This window comes from Mastomys coucha, unplaced genomic scaffold (assembly GCF_008632895.1).
Source record: "Mastomys coucha isolate ucsf_1 unplaced genomic scaffold, UCSF_Mcou_1 pScaffold14, whole genome shotgun sequence".
NCBI classification, from domain to species: domain Eukaryota; kingdom Metazoa; phylum Chordata; class Mammalia; order Rodentia; family Muridae; genus Mastomys; species Mastomys coucha.
Window position 1 is genome coordinate 44115668 of NW_022196896.1, and position 19912 is coordinate 44135579.

The 19912-nt window shown below is 37.4% G+C and overlaps 1 long non-coding RNA gene across 1 annotated transcript in view; it reads right to left on the reverse strand.

The window, feature by feature from the left end:
• Positions 1–19912, reverse strand: part of LOC116089069 — a 69560-nt gene that overhangs the window by 11579 nt on the left and 38069 nt on the right. Inside the window, exon 2 of the long non-coding RNA XR_004118140.1 lies at positions 6161–6316. This is a non-coding gene — a long non-coding RNA (uncharacterized LOC116089069). The remainder of the gene's footprint in view (positions 1–6160; positions 6317–19912) is intronic.

Here is a 19912-nt window from a genome sequence, read left to right on the forward strand (position 1 = left end):
TGGAGCATGTGTCCTTATTACAAGTTGGAGCATCTTCTGGGTATATGCCCAGGAGTAGTATAGCTGGGTCTTCAGGTAGTACTATGTCCAATTTTCTGAGGTACTGCCAAAATGATTTCCAGAGTCAGCTTGCAATCCCACCAGTAGTGGTGGAGTGTTCCAATTTCTCCACAACCTCACCAGCATCTGCTGGCACCTAAGGTTTTGATCTTAGCCATTCTGACTGGTATGAGGTGGAATCTCAGGGTTGTTTTGATTTGCATTTCCCTGATGACTAAGTATGTTGAATATTTATTTAGGTGCTTCTCAGCCATTCGGTATTCCTCAGTTGAGAATTCTTTGTTTAGCATTCTTCCCCATGTTTAATAGGGTTATTTGGTTTTCTGAAGTCTAACTTCTTGACTTCTTTGTATATATTGGATATTAGCCCTCTATCAGATATAGGATGAGTAAAGATCTTTTCTCAATCTGTTGGTTGTCGTTTAGTCCTATCGACAGTGTCCTTTGCCTTACAGAACCTCTGTAATTGTATAAAGTCCTATTTGTCAATTCTTGATCTTAGAGCATAAACCATTGATGTTTCATTCAGGAAATTTTCTCCTGTGCCCATGTGTACTCTTCCCCACTTTCTTTTCTATTAGTTTCAGTGTATCTGGTTTTATGTGGAGGTTCTTGATCCACTTGGACTTGAGCTTTGTACAAGGAGATAAGAATGTGTTAATTTGCATTCTTCTGCATGCTGACTGCCAGTTGAGCCAGCACCATTTGTTGAAAATGCTGTCTTTTTTCCACCGGATGGTTTTTAGCTCCTTTGTTAAAGATCAAATGACCATAGGTATGTGGGTTCATTTCTGGGTCTTCAGTGCTATTCCATTGATCTGCCTGCCTATCACTGTATCAATTCCATGCAGTTTTTATCACAATTGCTCTGTAGTACAGCTTGAGATCTGGGATGCTGATTTTCTCTGAAGTTCTTTTTTTGTTGAAAATACTTTTCTATATCCTGTTTTTTTTTTTAATCCAGATGAATTTGAGAATAGCTCTTTCTAACTCTATGAAGAATTGTGTTGGAATTTTGATGGGGATTGCATTGAATCTGTAGATTGCTTTCAGCAGGATGGCCATTTTTTACTATATTAATTCTGTCAGCCCATGAACATGGGAGATCTTTCCATCTTCTGAGTTCTTCAATTTCTTTCTTCAGAGACTTGAAATAATTGTCATACAGATCTTTCAGATGTTTGGTCAGAGTCACACCAAGAGAGTTTATATTGCTTGTGACTATTGTGAAGGGTTTTCTTTTCCTAATTTCTTTCTCAGCCTGTTTATCCTTTAAGTATAGGAAAGCTACTGAATTGTTTGAGTTAATTTTATATCTGGCCACTTTTTGGAAGTTGTTTATCATTTGTAGGAGTTCTCTGGTGGAGTTTTTGGGGTCACTTAATTATACTATCATGTCATCTGCAAATAGTGATAGTTATTTATAAGTATCTATAACTGTTTAGATGGTTTTTCTGATCCTGATTTAAATTTGGTATTTGGTATCTATATAGAAAATTGTCCATTTCATCCAGATTTTTCAGTTTTGTTGCATATAGGCTTTTGTAGTACGATCTAGTTATTTTTTGAATTTCCTAAGTATCTATTATTATATCTTCCTTTTCATTTCTGATTTTTGTTAATTTGGATACTGTTTCTGTGCCCAGTGGTTAATCTGGATAAGGGTTTATCTCTCTTTTTGATTCTCTCAAAGAACCAGCTTTTAGGTTTGTTGATTCGTTGTATAGTTCTTTTCTTTCTACATGGTTGATTTCAGCCCTGAGTTTGATTATTTCCTGCTGTCTACTCCTCATGGGTGTATTTGCTTCTTTTTTTCTAGAGCTTTCTGGTGTGCTCTTGAACTGCTAGTGTATGCTCTCTCCAGTTTCATTTGAGAGGCATTCAGAGCTATGAGTGTTCCTCTTTGTATTGTGCTCATTGTGCCCCATAAGTTTGGGTATGGGTATGTTGTACCTCCATTTTCATTCAATTCTAAAATGTCTTTGATTACTCTCTTTATTTCTTCCTTGACCAAGTTATCATTTAATAGAGCATTGTTCAGCTTCCATATGTATGTGGGCTTTCTGTTGTTTTTGTTGCTATTGAAGACCACCATTAATCTGTAGTGATTTGGTAGGAGACATGGAGTTATTTCATTCTTCTTATATCTGGTGAAGTCTGTTCTATGACTGATTATATGGTCAATTTTGGAGAAGGTACCATGAGGTGCTAAGAAGGTATATTCTTTTGATTTAGGATGAAATGTTCTATAGATATCTGTAAATTCCATTTGGTCTATAACTTCTGTTAGTTTCACTGTGTATCGTGGGGTGGTGAAGTCCCCCACAATTATTGTGTGAGGTGCAATGTGTGCTTTGACCTTTAGTAGAGATTCTTTAATGAATGCCGGTGCCCTTGCATAGATGTTCAGAACTAAGAGTTCTTCTTCGTAGATTTTTCCTTTCATGAGTATAAAGTGTCATCCCCCCCCCTTCTTTTTGATGAATTTTGGTTGAAAGTCAATTTTGTCCAATATTAGAATGGCTACTGCAGCTTGTTTCTTGGGACCATTTGCTTGGAAAATTTTTTTCCAACACTTTACTCTGAGGTAGTGTTTGTCTTTTACACTGAGGTGCATTTCCTGCATGCAGTAAAATGCTGGGTCCTGTTTACATATCCAGTCTGTTAGTTTATGTCTTTTTATTGGGGAATTGAGTCCATTGATGTTAAGAGATATTAAGGAATAGTGATTGTTGCTTCCTGTTATTTTTGCTGTTATTGTTATGTTTGTGTGGTTGTCTACTTTTGGGTTTGTTGAAAGAAGATTACTTTCTTGCTTTTAGTTTCCCTCCTTGTGTTGGCCCTTTCCATCTATTATCCTTTGTAGGGTTGTATTTTTGCTTAAATATTGTATAAATTTGGTTTTGTCATAGAATATCTTGGCTTCTCCATCTATGGTAATTGAGAGTTTTGCTGGGTATAGTAGTCTGGCCTGGCATTTGTGTTCTTTTATGGTCTTTTGAGATCTACCCAGGATCTTCTAGCTTTCATAGTCTCTGGTGAGAAGTCTGGAGTAATTCTTATAGGTCTGCCTTTATATGTTGTTCGACATTTTTCTCTTACTGCTTTTAATATTCTTTGTTTAGTATATTAGGCATTTTGATTATTATTTGATGGGAAGAATTTCCTTTCTGGTCCAATGTATTTGGAGTTCTATAGGCTTCTTGTATGTTCATGGGCATCTCTTTCTTTAGGTTAGGGAAGTTTTCTTCTATACTTTTGTTGAAGATATTTACTCTTCAAGTTGGGAATCTTCACACTCTTCTATACCTCCTATCCTTGAGTTTGGTCTTCTCATTTTATCCTGGATTTCCTGGATGTTTTGGGTTAGGAGCTTTTTGCTTTTTGCATTTTCTTTGACTGTTGTGTCAGTGTTTTCTATGGTATTTTCTGCACCTAAGATTCTCTCTTCTATCTCTTGCATTCTGTTGGTGATGCTCCTGATTTCTTTCCTAGGTTTTCTATCTCCAGTGTTGTCTCCCTTTATGATCCTTTATTGTTTCTATTTCCATTTTTAGATTCTGGATGATTTTGTTCAGTGCCTGCATCTGTTTGGTTGTGTTTTCCTGAAATTCTTTAAGGGATTTTTATATTTCTTCTTTAAGGTCTTCTACCTATTTACCTGTGGTTTTTTTGTTTTGTTTTGTTTTGTTTTGTTTTTTGTATTTCTTTAAGGGAATTATTTACGTCTTTAATGTCTTCTATCATCATGATAAGATGTCACTTTAAATCAGAGTCTTGCTTTTGGGGTAACCAGGGCTCGCTGTGGTGTGAGAACTGGGTTCTGATGATGCCAAGTAGCCTTGTTTTCTGTTGCTTATATTCTTGCCATTTTCTTTTGCAATCTGGTTATCTCTGGTGTTAACTGGTCTTGCTATCTCTGCCTCTGGCTTGTCCCTCCTGCAAGCCTCTGTGTCAGTACTCTTGGGAGACCAGTTCTCTCCAGGAGGAATTTAGTTATTGAGAGCTATGGTACAGGGTCAGCTCTGGGGTGTAGACAGAAACCAGAAGGATCTTGTCCCCAGTTGATCCTTGGTTCCTGTTTCCTGATGGCTCTGAGAGGGTCCCTCTTGGGCCAGGAATTTTAAGAGAAGTGGTGTTCTTTCCTGTGCTCACTGCTGTGTAGGCACTCCTGGGAGTCCAGCTCTTTCCTGGAGGTATTTGTGTATGTAGCTCTGTGTCACTGGATCAGCTCAGGGCACAGATGGAAAGCAGAAGACCCTGTCCCAAGCAACTCCTAGGTTCCTGTGTCCCGAGGGTTCAGGTCATGTTCCTCTGAGCAGCAGTGGTGGTCCTACCTGTGTTCACAGGCCTGTCAGCATTCTTGGGAGACTCGCTCTCTCCTGGTGCTATTTGGGTATGGAGGCCTATGGCAGAGAATCTGCTCCAGGTGTAGACAGAAAACAGAAGCAGGGTAATTCTTCATGAGGCTATACATGTGAGTTAAGATGAAGTTTAATGATTCAAAAGTAATGAGAGACATGAAAGTTTGGGAACTTTTTGGGCATGAACCTAATGATAGTACCTTTATCATCAAATGGTAATCCAACTGAACCTCTCCAACCTTGAATCTTCATGGGTCTGTGGCTCTCACATTAGTGTGTTCCATATAGTCTCCCTAGTGACAACTGTTCCATGGTTCATATTCTCAGTCACTATCATTACCCAGAATAAATGAAATCAGTTTTTAAATGATACAGTTCCTTGCTAAAGATGATGAGACTTCTCTCCCTGTACTTCAAGATGTGTTATATGATGCATCTGTTATATATAAGTTGTCCAGAGACTATATATATATATATGACAAGAAGTAATTTACTGAAAAAAGGATTTATTTTCATTCATAGTTTGGGAGTGCCTGGTAGAGAAGGCATGGCTTTAAGAGAGGTATGTGTTGTAGCAGTCACAGTTCCATCTGTGTTCATAAAGCTAAACCAAACTGGCAAGCAAGGACATGACTTCAAGTGAGTCTTCTCATGTATCTCATTTCCACCTGGACATAAGTAATATAAATAAAAACACAAGATTTTGTTTTCATATTGGAGGAAGTAAATTGACCTATTTCTCTGTATCAATTATCAATTATTAGGCTACTTCCAGATGAGATAAGAGTATGGAAATTTCTGAACACTAGAGTGCTTAGCAGTTTGAGAGGAGGATTTATATACTTAAGTGGTGATTCTTAAAGAGTTGCACAATTATCCAGCAGTCATGTATCATACTGGCATAGAAGATGGTAAGTCATTGAAGGGATCCAACAGACCATCACACAGCTCATTTAAAGTAAGACTAAATGTTGTGTTTATCAGAGGCATGAGGAGAACCATATCACAACTAAAGAGATCCACCAAAATCAATCCTTGCTTCTAATGAAAACAAATATTGACACCAAAGTACTATTACAGTGTATATTTTGCTTTGAGTGTACACATAGGCATGCATTATTTCACAGCTCTCTACTTCTTTATGTTTGCTGTTTGAGCTTGTTTCTCATGAAATGAATCTGCTGCTCTAAATCCAATCACTTTACGTGTTGGAATTATTTTTTTTTAAGTCTGGTTCAACACGTGACAGAAAAACTAAGCATTCTCTTTATCTTAAAGCTGTGGGTCTCATCCTATTGTCTTTTCTAGGTTTAAGCCCAATAGCTTGGAATGAATGTTAAACCACTATAGCATTATTTTCAAACCTATCTTAACTGATGTTGATGATTTAGAGAATTCTTGGTATTTACACTACATGGCTTTAGGAGCTGCTCATGGGTATTTATTTGAGTAGCAGAACAGGAAAACCAATTGTGCTGATGGCAGCAAGGAAGCAGAAGAAAAGGAAAATACTAATATAGCTCTTACAGACAGAGAAAAGTAATTTTCATAAAAGGAAAGAATCCTTTCAAAGCATGATGGATCTAAATGGACAAAACTGAATAAAATCTTTGATACAGTTATTTCATTCTTTAAAAGCCAAACAATCCCTTATTCTCATATACCACTGTAGATTAGGCAATATTCAGGTACTCTGAAATAATATGATAAATATAACAGTTTCCAAATATAGTTACCTCCAGTGAAAAGTGAAATGACTTGTTACATTGGACATATGAGATCCTCAATCTTAATTATCCCATTGTTTCCTCTGGCAAAATTTCTGTCTTGTTTAAAATGCTGATTATCTGAGGTTTCCATTAGTGACTCACACCAACACTGTTTGTCCTACACTGGAAAGAGAACAGGCAGATAGCAATATCATTGTGCTTTGGAAGTACAGTTTTCCATTAATCTTTAATGCTTAAGGTTTACACAAGAACAAATGTCACTAAGTGATAAGATACTATTAGAATAATGTAAGAGGATACTGGGAATTTTCTATGACCAGTGTATGCTTTCCTGCTTTTGCTCTTTGGCTTTTGTCTCTGTGATCCGGGACTGCCTTTCCCTTTCTTTGCTATTGAATTTTTTGTATTTAAGGCTCAGGTCAAATATCAGTTCTGGTTAGATTTGCATGTTCTCATTAATAAAATGTATAATGTATAATAAATACAAGGGAGAGAGAAGTGGTTGAGGAAAAAAGATGCCATGCATGGATTAGGAGTCAAGAAAATGTGGACTTGAGGTCTCACCAATTGGAATTAAAAGCAGCCCAAATGAATCATAGTATGTAATAACTCGGGATTACAGATATGAGTGTTCTGTTCTATGTATATAAATGCTTATGGGTATTTATTTGAGTAGCAGAACAGGAAAACCAATTGTACTGATGGCAGCAAGGAAACAGAAGAAAAGGAAGATACATATACAGCCATTACAAACAGAGACAGGTAATTTACATATATAGCTCTTACATGGAGAGTAGACATCTGTCCAGCTCTTGTGGTGTTTAGGGCTTATTGTAAATAATAAAGTTGTGTGCCTTTTATCTGGGAACTGAATGTTCAAAGGTGGGGTAGAAACCTCAGATTGGGTTTTAAAAGTTTTACTATAGCTGGTCTGCCTTTGTCGCTCACCTCCCTATATATGGGGCTTTCCACTGTTGCTGTAACTATTTGTTTTCATGATCTGATAAGACTTCTAATCTTTTCCCACCATAAAACTAAAACTCTCATTTCTCCATATTGTACACTTTGGAAGGCAGAAAATATATGCAACTAACTCATAATCAATGGAAATGGCTACATAAATAACTAGAACTTTTCCACAGAAACAAAACTGTGTTTTTATGTATATGGTTATCTTTTATTTCTGTCAATATACTCATGGATAATGTGCTTAGCATATTTGGAGTGTATAATATGCTGTTTTAGCTTATTGCTCAATTTGTCTTATTTTTGGTCATTCAAAAATACTTTTTACTTAGCTTCTGTGCACTTTTGACAGATTCTATCATTATGATTTCTAAAATAATTTTCAAAATATATTTATTTATTTTATGTTGGCTGGGAAAGTTATGGTTTCCTCCTATACCCTCCTCCCCAGCTGAAAACACCAAACACTGTCTATCTCAATTCTGCCTGGGTATAAGCTGTAGGCATCTTTATTAACCAATCACAAATACTTTGGGTGCAAGGTCATATAGTATCACTTGGGTCTACATGCAGACTCTCTTGTCTCTGGGGCAACCAGGTCTTGGGGATATGCACCTACCACTTCAATACACAGCAATAATTCCCCTTTTTACTCCAATGGAAGGCTCCTTTTCTCTCAGATATAAATTGAATACAAGTATAACAATTGTGAAAATTAATTTAAAACATCCAGTCTATTATATTTGGCAATTTAGATAAAGTATTTTATCATCTGTCTTATCTTGGTGAATTAGAATTTTGTACTTAAATTTTTTTATCTTAACTTGTATTACCATTCTAAGAACATCTTCTTAAATTTTAAACAACTTAAATTTAATTGTCAGACTACAAGTAGCTAGTCTTCAACCCTGCCAGAGATCTAAGAAGGAATGTTATTTGAGTATGAAGGAAGTACATTTAAACTTTTGAATGTTACTAAAAATGGAATCTATGAAACTATCACAGCCCAGAGGAACCTAAGGAGTCATAATGCCAAAATGGAGCCATGTCCCCAGTGGAATTCATGTCCCAGTAGAATCCATGTCCTCAGTGGAATCCATGTCTTCAGTGGAATCCATGTCCCCAGTGGAATCCATGTCCCCAGTGGAATCCCATAAAAGAAAAGGTATTCTAGGTTTAGAAAACCTACAAAATTTAGTAAATTATGGAGTTTAATTTATTTTTAAATTCTATAAATAGGGCCAATGAGACAGTTCAGTGGTTATATGTTTTGATGCCAAAGCTGGTGACCTAAGTTCAGTTTCTAAGTCATATCATAGAAGGAGATAATTGACTCCTAAACATTATCCCCTAACCTCTAAGGGGGTCCTATGTCATACATGTATGCAAAGACAGATACACAAAAATAAGTAAAATATAACAACAACAACAAAAACAGAAAGTTTATAAATAGAAAATGTGAAGAGCTCAACTATAATATATATGAACCATAAGTAAACATTTAATATCTCATTTATACCTATGTAACAATATAGGTATAGATATCATAATTATACAACATTTATTTCCTTGCCAATCTATTTAAGAGGATATAAATAAAATTATCAAAATTGTTACATATATTTATGGTCCATTGATTTGTCTGTATTTCCAGAAGCCATACTCTTTCTTATTTAGTAATCTTCCATTCTTATTTTGGTAGATATCAAAAGATCATTAGACAAAACCCAGCAGCCATTCCTGGTTAAAAATATCTTTAAATAAACTATACATAAAGAATGTGCCTCAGATCAGTTGAGGACTCATGTGACAAACACATGACTAATATTAAACCATACAAGAATATGTTGAAACCTTTTCCTTTTAAAAAAGAAAAGCCTCCTTCAAGTATTTCTGACATAGCCCCAATCAAACAAGTAAGAGAAAGAAATAACATTTAAATTGAAAGGAAAAATTTAGTTTCTACATGTAGATAATTGACTTTATATGGAAATAAACCTAAAGATGTAATAAAAGTTATTAGAAATAATAATCAAATTGATTAAAATTGAAAGATGGTGCTTAGAGAAAGGGCACAACCAATAGAACTGCTAGCTGCTTTTCCAGAAGACCTGGGTTTTGTTGCCATCACCTACACAGCAGTTCATCACTACACTTTTAGGGATCTGATGCCCTCTTTAGCCTTTGTGGGTACTGTATGCATGTGATGCACTAATAAACATACAGTAGAACACTCATATACATAAAACAAAAATAAATCTTTAGCACTTAAAGATAGAAAACAACATAACAGAAAAGAATAGCAGCCACTGTGGCAGTAACTTGAGAAGCTGAGGCAGGAGAATCAATTAGCTCTAGAAATTCAGGCCAACCTGGGTACCATGGCAACAGACTGTTTCTCAAAACTAACAAGCAAACAGACAAACAGAAGCAGATGCCAGAGAGGTCTTGAGGAAGTGATGCTTGGGAGTAATGAAAAGAATGATATCAAGTCAAATCATGGGTATGCTGACAGCATCTTCTGCTGGAGATAGCTTTCTGAAGATTACCAGAGTGCTCAGCTCTCAAATACCAAAGATCAATCTTTTATTTACATATCAATTTGATAGTCCACCACAGGTTCCCTTTTGATTATCCCATCAGTCAGCATTATTTTGGCATTAAGTCCTTGACTCTTAGGAAAAGCACATTTTTCTTTAGATTGCAAATGAATTCAGAGATCTGTCTTCCTCAGTAAGCACAGACAATAAGGCAGCTGGGCAGGACCCTGCTGGGAAATCACTGCTCCCACCACACCTGGGCCTAAATTTGTTCTGTCAAAGGTTGGCCTTGAACTCAGGAATCTGCCTGCTGTTGTATTTTCCTGCCTTTGGATCCTTCTGACAAACTGGCTCACAGTGCAGCTGCCTCTAATCTTTTAGATCTGCGAAGCCCCTCATATAATTCATATTGCATCCTTATATTTTGCATAGTTGAGAAATTATATATTTTTCAGCTCATGTTTTCAGAGTTCTTTCCCACAGCCTTAAGGGCTGTCCTAAAGGTCACAGCATTTACCATTTTTGCTAAGAATATAGATATATCCTGGCCTCCTGCACATGTGCTGTCTCTGATTATAATGGAGTCATTAAACTTGGCAGAGACATTCACAATAGCCTTGGCAGGGGGAATATTTCCTGATAGCCTTGGCAAAAGAGAATATTTCCTGAAGGAGGAACATAAAGTAAAATATATGTGTTTTCATACAGACAAGCCTCATGCCTAGAAACCATCAACACTCTTGGAGGCCCACTTCTTGCTCTGTTCCAGGGGCAGGAACCATGTCACACTGTCCCTTACATGATCATGCAGGACTTGGCAATCAAATACTACAAAAACAAAACAAAACAAAACAAAACAAATATAAAAAACCCTCAAAAGTATTTATATTCACCAATGGGAAACTGTATGAAAAAAATTTAATCAAAAAATAAATAACAAAGATTAAAAGACTCTGCACTGTACAGTATGAAATTTAATGGACTAGTAGAAAACAACACAAATAAATTAATGTGTATTTCTTGTGCATGGATTAGAAATAACATTGTTAAAATGTCCATATAACCTGAATAATCTGAAGGGCTAGAGAATTTTAGAACTTTAAAATAAGAAGCATTTAATAGAAATGTGTCAGTAGGAATGTATAATGTATAACCTTTACTTAAAAGGGCATGGAAAACCTTTGTAACAGGCCAAGAATGTAGACTAGCTAGTTCCAGGAACTTGGCTAACTCAGAGCCTCAGGGCTTTGGTTCCCGATACCTGCCCCTCCTGACTGATCCACAATGAGGGCAGAACTAGGAATGAAGGTCAACTGGTTCACAAGGCTCTCCACCCTGCTGAGGCTCTCCACCCCACCAACCAGTTAGATGAAGATTACATTCCTAGAAGGAATAGGTTCCCCTCCCTAACTGACTGAATACCTTGGGTTGGAGTCCCCCCTCACTCTCCCCTGGTTTGTGGTTTTTCCCTTTATATACCCCTTACTCCTTGTGCTCTGGGGCAAACTGCTCAGGCCTGCAAGTTTACAAGTTCGACCCTGGTACCGGCCTATCCCAAATAAACCTCGTGAGCTTGCAGCAAGATCGTTCTCTCGTAAGTTAGGTCATCCTGAGACTTGAATGAGGGTCTCCCTACCTCCGGGGGTCTTTCAAATCTATAGAATAAAATCAATAATTATCAAAATATATATTATATTATTCATACAATAAATTAATAATACTAAAATTTTATATAGAACCACAGACAACTTTTCAATTAAGACCCCAAGACAATTAAGAAGAGGGTTGAAGATGAAGGTATAGGCATCAAATTAAATGCCCTACAAAGTTATCCAATGAAATCTGCACTGGCATAAGCACAGACCCTGCATGCAGCAGAGCACAGTATGATGGAGCACACCGAAGGGATGTCCTGAACTGACAGAAGAGTTTTCCTGGTAGGTAGTGAGGAAGAACCTGAAGATCCACATGCAGGACAAAGCAAGACCTATCTCTCAGTGTATGAAATACAAATTGTACTAAAGACCTAGTGTAAGATTCAAATGATAAGACTGTGATCACAAAACAAAGGGGGAATGTTCCATGACATTGACTTAGATCCAGGATGTGACAGAAACAGGCAGGTGCCACCATACCAATCTGTAACTCTTTTGCATAGTTCCAATGCATAGCAAAGGAATATATCTCCAAAGGGACCACCTGCAGAATGGGAGAGAATATTAACAAACTTCTCACCTGACAAGAGAATATGTCTAAAATGCATGTGGAATACAGCTTGACATAAACAAACCTAAGTCATTTTATTTTAAAATAACACAATACTTGAATAGATTTACCTAAAGAGAACATAGGAGTGGTCAAGAGGAATATACAAAGTGTTCAACATTACTGATCATCAAGGAAAAGCAAAACCAAACAATGAGATCACCACCTTATCCCAGTAAGATGAGCTGTTATTTTAAAAGGCAATAAATACATAAATGATTAATTTTATGATATATATACATGTATATATAAACATATAACTTTTACATTATATATAAGAATGTAAATGAAAATTACTGTTGTGGAAAACAGAATGGAGGTTTCTTAAATAATTAAATGTGCAATTCATTATGATCCTATAACTCATTAATGAGTGTATGTACACTACAAAGAAAATGACTATGTGGCAGATAGATCTGGAATCTCCTGTTTATATAGTGGGACTCACAGTAACCAAGATATAAAATGAATAGATGAATGGATAAGGAAACTCTGTCATGTGCACCAGTTGATTACTATGGTACATCACAAAACAAATCAAGTCCTGTCATTTGAGGCAACGTGGATGAGCTTGGAAGATGTTAAACTAAACTTATCAGGCACAGAAATAAAAGTACTTGGGTGATCTAAAGAAGGTGATCTCTCAGAAGCAGAGAATGTAATAGTGGTTAGCAGGAGGAGACTAGCAGATACACAAAGTTGCATTCTACTGCTTAGTAGGGAATCAATCATTAACATCACAAGGTAGCTGAAAGATGATAAATATACAAGGTGATGCCATTGATAAACAACATGTTTTATTACCTAATGTATACATCTATCAGAGTATCACAGTCTACTCTGTAAACACACCTAAATGTGTGCTAATTAAAACTAAATAAACAACAGGATACCAATAGCTTATGTTCTAAGATCAAGAATTGATAAATGGGACTCATAAAGTTGCAAACCTTCTGTAAGGCAAAAGACACTGTCAGTAGGACAAAACAGCAACCAACAAATTGGGAAGAGATCTTTACCAATCCTATATCTGATAGAGGGCTAATATCCACTATATACAAAGAACTAAAGAAGTTAGGCTCCAGAAAACCAAATAAACCTATTAAAAAATGGAGTACAGAGCTAAACAAAGAATTCTCAACTGGCAAATACTAAATGGCTAAGAAGCACCTAAAGAAATATTCAACATCCTTAGTCAAAAGTGAAATGCAAATCAAAACAACCCTGAGATTCAACTTTACACCAGTAAGAATAGCTAGGATAAAAAACTCAGGTGACAGCAGATGCTGGAGAGGTTGTGGAGAAGAGGAACATTACTCCATTTCTGGTGGGATTGCTAGCTGGTACAACCACTCTGGAAATCAGTTTAGTGGGTCCTCCAGAAATTAGACATAGTACTACCAGAGGACACAGCTATACTACTCCTGGGCATATACCCAGAAGATGCTCCAACATATAATAAGGACACATGTTCCACTATGTTAATAGCAGCCTTATTTATAATAGCCAGAAACTGGAAACAACCTAGATGTCCCTCAACAGAGGAATGGATACAGAAATTGTGGTATATCTACATAATGGAGTACTACTCAGCTATTAAAAACAATAAATTTTTGAAATTCTTGGGGAAATGGATGGATATGGAGAATACCTTCCTGAGTGAGGTAACCCAATCACAAAAGAACACACAAGGTATGCACTCTCTGATAAGTGGATATTAGCACAGAAGATCAGAATATACAAAGTACAATCCACAAACCACAAGAAACTCAAGAAAAAAGGAAGATCAAAGTGTGGATACTTCCTTCCTTCTTAAAAGGGGGAACAAAATACCCATGGAAGGAGTTGTAGAGACTAACTATGGAGTAGAGACTGAAGGAAGGACAATCCAGAGACTACTCCACCTGGGAATACTTCCCATATTCAGTCATCAAATCCAGACACTATTGTGGATGCCAGCAAGTGCTGGATGACAAGAGCCTGATATAGCTGTCTCCTGAGAGGTTCTGACCAGTACCCAACTAATACAGAAGTAGAAGCTCACAGCCATCCATTGGACTGAGTACAGGGTCCCCAGTGAAGGAGCTAAAGAAAGGACTCAAGGAGCTGAAGGGCTTGTAGCCCCTTAGGATGAACAACAATATGAACTAACTAGTACCCTCAGAGCTCCCAGGGACTAAACCACCAACCAAAGAGTACACATGGTGGGACTAATGGCTCCAGCAGCATATGTATAGCAAATGATGCCCAAGTCGGTCATCAATGGAGGAGAGGCCCTTGACCCTTTGAAGGTTCTATGCCCCAGTGTAGGGGAATGCCAGGGCCAGTAAGCAGGAGAGGGTGTGGTGGTGAGCTGGGGGAGAGGGGAGGGAACAGGGTTTTGTTTTTGTTTTTGTTTTTGTTTTTGTTTTTTTATTTTATTTTACTTTTGGAGGGGAACCTGGGAAAGGAGATATTGTATGACTTGTAGATAAAGAAAACATCTAATAAAAAACTAAATAAACAAACTAAAAATGAATGAGATTCTAATCAATCAGTGAAATAAAAATATCATATGTTTGTATACTATAAAATAATAGTCAAGTAAAATCCTTGTTTGTTTTTTGTTTTTTGTTTTTTGTTTTTTCTGTAGCCATGAATGATCCAGAATTTGCTATGTGGGCCACACTGGCTAAGTAACTCTCTTGCTTCTACCTTCTGAATACTGAGATGTATGTCACCACACTTGACTTTTCATCCTTAACATTTCCTATATACACTATAGACTTTATTCCAATCCATCCACATAGACTTCAGAACTCAGAATTCCTAATCAACAATATAAGTCCTCACAACACTACTATAATAACATCACCACACTATGACAGAAACATGGATGAACACATATTTGTCTTTTCACAACGTGAGAATTTTTTAAGTAATAAGTCAACAAAATGCAATGATTTCTACAACAATTTGCCAGCTAATCCTGCCTCTGTTGGTACTCTAAGGCAACTGCAGGATTTTTTATTCCAGGCATATATATTTCATAGATACAGATGTAGGTGTAGATGTTGATGTAGATATAGATATAAATGTAGTTTTATCACTACCACTGATGACTGTCCTATTACACAGCACACAGCAAATAGCAAATCTATTTCTATGAGTTAAAAAGACTACATTAGCCTTCAAACAATTTCAGAAGAAGCCCAATAGAAATACAGTATTCTGTGCTAACAAATCTAAACCAGATACAAGGAAAAGGTTGTTTCTTTGGCCATGGGGATGCCAGGGCTGAGTTCAGCTGTGAGTAAAACGGACAGAAGTGCTGGCACAGCTTGTCTAAGTCCACACGGGTGAGTAGCTAGAGGAACAAATAGCAGTCAGATAGTCCATAGCAACAGCAGGTAATGGGAAGATGGAGCCTCACTGTCCATAGCAACAGCAGGTAATGGGAAGACTGAGCCTCACTGTCCATAGCAACAGCAGGTAATTGGAAGATGGAGCCTCACTGAAGCCATGCAAGCATTCAAAACATCTCAGTGATGCTTGCTGTTCACACTACTTAACAGATGACAGACTGTTGTGGGGCCATTGCTATTGGGAGGCTACACATCCATCAGTTCATGTGGTCCACGTGAGTGAGTTACACACTTTCCTCAGTGTCTCATGTCTGATAAGTTCTTAAGCCTTGTCTCCCTGATAGAACTTTAATACAAACATGTGCCCCCCCACCATGTATAGGATGGTGCCCTCTCTACTCTCTAAATAAGTAATTTGGCAGTCTGTTGTGCATATGTGCTACCAGACTCATGATGGTATTAACCTGTTTACTCATGAACACAATCTACCTTCAACTTTAAAATGAAATCAAAAGCTCATAAAATGATGTGTCTTTTAATAAAACCTACTGCTTTATACAATTTCGAACATAGCCTAATGTCAATACTAAAGTCATATAGACAAAGAAGCTAGTGGCACAGTAAGTAGTTCCATGCAACATACTCATATTATCCTATGTACTTAAATAATTTCTAATTTACATATACTGTCTGGTGCAATGTAAATGAAAACTACACAGTTGCTATATTATATGAGAAGGGGCATATCTCTTCATTTTCTGTATAGGTGCATTTTTATCCCAGATTGTTTCAATCTGAGGTTGACTAACTGCACAGACACAGAGTCAGCACAGTTTCCTCAATCACTACAAAGGATATAGAGAGCATTGTGCTTAGGGAGACTTACATAGCAAAGGGAATTGGACAATTAAAAAGTGGGATGCAAAAGGGGAATGGATGACTTGAAGGAAGACTCAATTTTCATGGAGCCAGGACTTTAAGTCAATTCCAACTTTTCCAGCAGCACCTCTACCACATGCTTAAGTAATCTATGTAAAAACTAAAATGTGGTGACCTAAATGGAAAACTCTCTGAATTAAGTTAGTATATATGACTCAGTTAGGGTTTCTAATGTAATGGAACACCATGACCAAAAAGCAAGTTAGGGAGAAAAGGACTTATTTGGTTTATACTTCCTTATGCTGTTTGTCCTCAAAGAAACTTACAATAGGAACTCAACAGGGTGGGAACCTGGAGGCAGGAGCTAGTGCAGAGGCCATGGAAGGGTGCTGCTAACTGGTTTGCTTGAGCAGCCTGTTCATAGCCTTGTTCATAGCGTGTTCAGCCTGCTTTCCTATAGAATTCAGGATCACCAGGACATAGAGAGAAGGGCCCACATTGGGCTGAATCCTCCTCTATCATTCACTAATTAGACTAATTATGGAGGTATTTTCTCCATTGAGGTTTCCTCATTTCAGATAAACTCTAGTTTGTGTCAAGTTGACATAAGAGTAGACAGTATGGTATAAAATCTGTTTTAGAATATACTTTCCCACATAAAATGTACATTCAAGTACAAGTCTTTAGCCTCTTTTCACAGGTAAGTTCTCTGTAAAGGCTATCACGTGCCTCCTGGATGAGGCAAACAAGAGTACCCTCTCTTCAACACGATAGTCCTTTACATATTTAAAAGCAGATCTTTACGCTCCTGATATACTATTAGTATAATTAGTGACATTATCAAGGAATTGTATTTTATGAAACCAGGGCAATAGTTTACAAATACTGAAAAAGTATACTGTAAATTTTGTTTTGTGAAACTTTCCTTCCACCAATTCTTCAACGGTGCCTCAGAGAAAGAGAAGGGTGAATGCTGCCTCAGAAAAGAAGGAAGGAACCCTTCAGAAGAAGATACAAATCGACACTGAAAAAGGGATAGAATGTGCCTTTTGCTTAGAGTGAAGAGTTGTCATTTTCCATTTCAAAAGTTGCTGTCCTGTGTTGGAATTGTTGCCCAGTGTAAATCCAGCAGGTATAAGACCCAAAAGTCAATGCTTGACACTGGGAGGAAAAGTAGTTACCCTTTCTGTCAAAGGAATGATCTGCCTTCTAAAATGCCAAGATTATTGAGACATGCAAAGTGCTTAGGACAGTGTCTGGAATCCAATAGTCATTCAACAGACTACAGCAGGGGTCCCAACCCTGGAAATACAAAAGGGCTCAGATTTATGTTTGTTTTTCTCCATTGCTCTCTTTCCATTTGCATGTCTGTAGAGCTGAAAATTATTGCTAAATACACTGTCTGGTCTTTAAGAAAAATAAATGAATCAAAATAACTAAACACATCTCAGTCAAACAACTTATTTTATTTTATGTACTTGTGTGTGAGAGAGTGTGTGTGTGTGTGTGTGTAACATGTGTATACAGGTATTCAAAGTAGCCAGAAGGTTTCTGATCCCCTAGTCCTGGGATAACAGGCAGATATGAGACACTGTGTGGGTATCGAGAACTGAATTTGGCCCCTCTACATGAGAAATGAGTGCTCTTAACCACTCGTCATCGCTCGAGCCTCAGTCATGTTTAATGTACCAATGAATGTACTTTGTAAACACACAATTAGCAGGTTGAAGGAAGAAGGCAGATACACAAAGTGGACATAGTAAAATACCTCTGCAAAAGAACCAGAAAACAGCTGTATAAGTCTCCAGAAATACTGAATACAAAACAAAGGCAGAAATGAGTGGGGGTAGAGATTTGAAAAGAAGGTGAAACTAAAATGCTTCAGAGTCGTGACATGCTCAGTAGTCATCTGGGCAAGCTGTGATTTAAATTCAAGTGTTCTTTTGTTGAACCTGCCATGGACATGAATTCAGACTTATGGGTATAATAACCTATAGTTATCTAAAGTAAATCAATCAATTGGATTTTTAAAGCTAAATATGCATGTTAAAATGTAAGAATAGTCTTCAGACAAGTAAGGGAATTATGATATTAAACTTGTCAAGGGAACCCTGTACCCTGGGCTCCATATTATGGACCACAACTTCAGCAGAAGACTTCTGCTTTCCTGGAAGTCATGTTGCTACCAGGTCCCTAGCTATAACACTACCCACAACCTGCTAGCAACAGTCCCCAACAGCACACCTCCCCTGGACACTATCTCCCAGCCCACAGCTCCAGCAGATTTCTGCTTTTCCACAGGCTATGCCTCTGGTACTAAGATCCAAAGGAAAGAACAGTCCACAACACAGCCAACAGCCCCCAACAAGACATGCTCCTCTGGGCTCCATATTCTTTTACATAACGTTGGCAGAAAACTTCTGCTTTACTGGAGACCAAGCAGGTACCCAGAACTCCAGAGACACATAGGTACTTAGAACCCCACAAGCAACATTGGTATCCAAATCACCAGGGGTCACACAGGTTGCAAAAATTCCAGCAGAGACATCCTATTGGATCTGAAGACTTGTTAGTCACAAGAACTCCAGACCACTCAGGCCAGAAGACTATAGATGGAATAGAAATTAAGGGGATAAACATCCAAAAAAACCCATCTAACAAAGATGAACTCAGAAATCAGCATGTAAACCTATAATTACCTCAAACCCCAATTACAAGAGGCCAGCATAAGTGCATAGTCAACAATAGCCAGAGCAATATGGCACCGCCAGAGCCCAGCTCTGGATACAGCAAGCCCTAGATATTCTAATACTGAAGCACAAGAAAATAATCTTAAAACAGCTTATTGAAGATGATGCAGGCCCTTAAAGAGGAAATTAAAGAAATCAAGAAAAATACAAGCAGGTGGAGAAAATAACACTGTTCAAAACTTAAAAATGGAAATAGAAGCAATGAAGAAAACAAAAGCTGAGAGAATCCTGGAGATGGAAAATCTTTGTAAGCATACAGGAATAACAGATGCAGGTATCACCAACAAAATGTAAAATATACAGGAGAGAATCTCAGGCTTAGAAGTTACCATAGAAGAAATTGATTCATTGGACAAAGAAAATATTAAATATAAAAAGTTTCTGACACAAAACATCCAGAAAATCTGGAACACTATGAAAAGACTAAACTTAAGAATAGTAGGAATAGACAAAGGAAAATATTCCCAGCTCAAAGGTCCAGAAAACATTTTCAACAAAATCATAGGAGAAAAATTCCCTGGCTTAAAGAAAGAGATGCCTATAAACATACTAGAAACTTATAGAACACCAAATGGATTAAACTAGAAAAGGAAGCTCTCCCCACATCAAAGAACTAAATATACAGAACAAAGAAAGAATTGTAAAAGCTGCAAGGGAAAAGGCCAAGTAACATAGAAAGCCAAATCTATCAAAATTGTATGATTTCTTGTGGGGAGCCGTGAGTCTTGAGAGGCATTCGCCATGGCAAGATGGCGCCTACTTCCGCTGTTAACTCCTAGTGGACAACTGTTTGCACATGTGCATAGAGTACTGTTGGCGCATGTGCGTAGAGTGAAAAGACGCCATGTCACAGCCCATCCCGGGGCGTTACGTAGGGTAATGAGCGAACAGCCAATCATGAGCAGACACACCATGCTGTGGGCAGATACGCGCACTGTTTTGTATGTAAGCAGTGCGGATTTTGGGTTCGACCCTTTTTTTCACTATGGATGGAGACAAATAAACAGTTGCTGC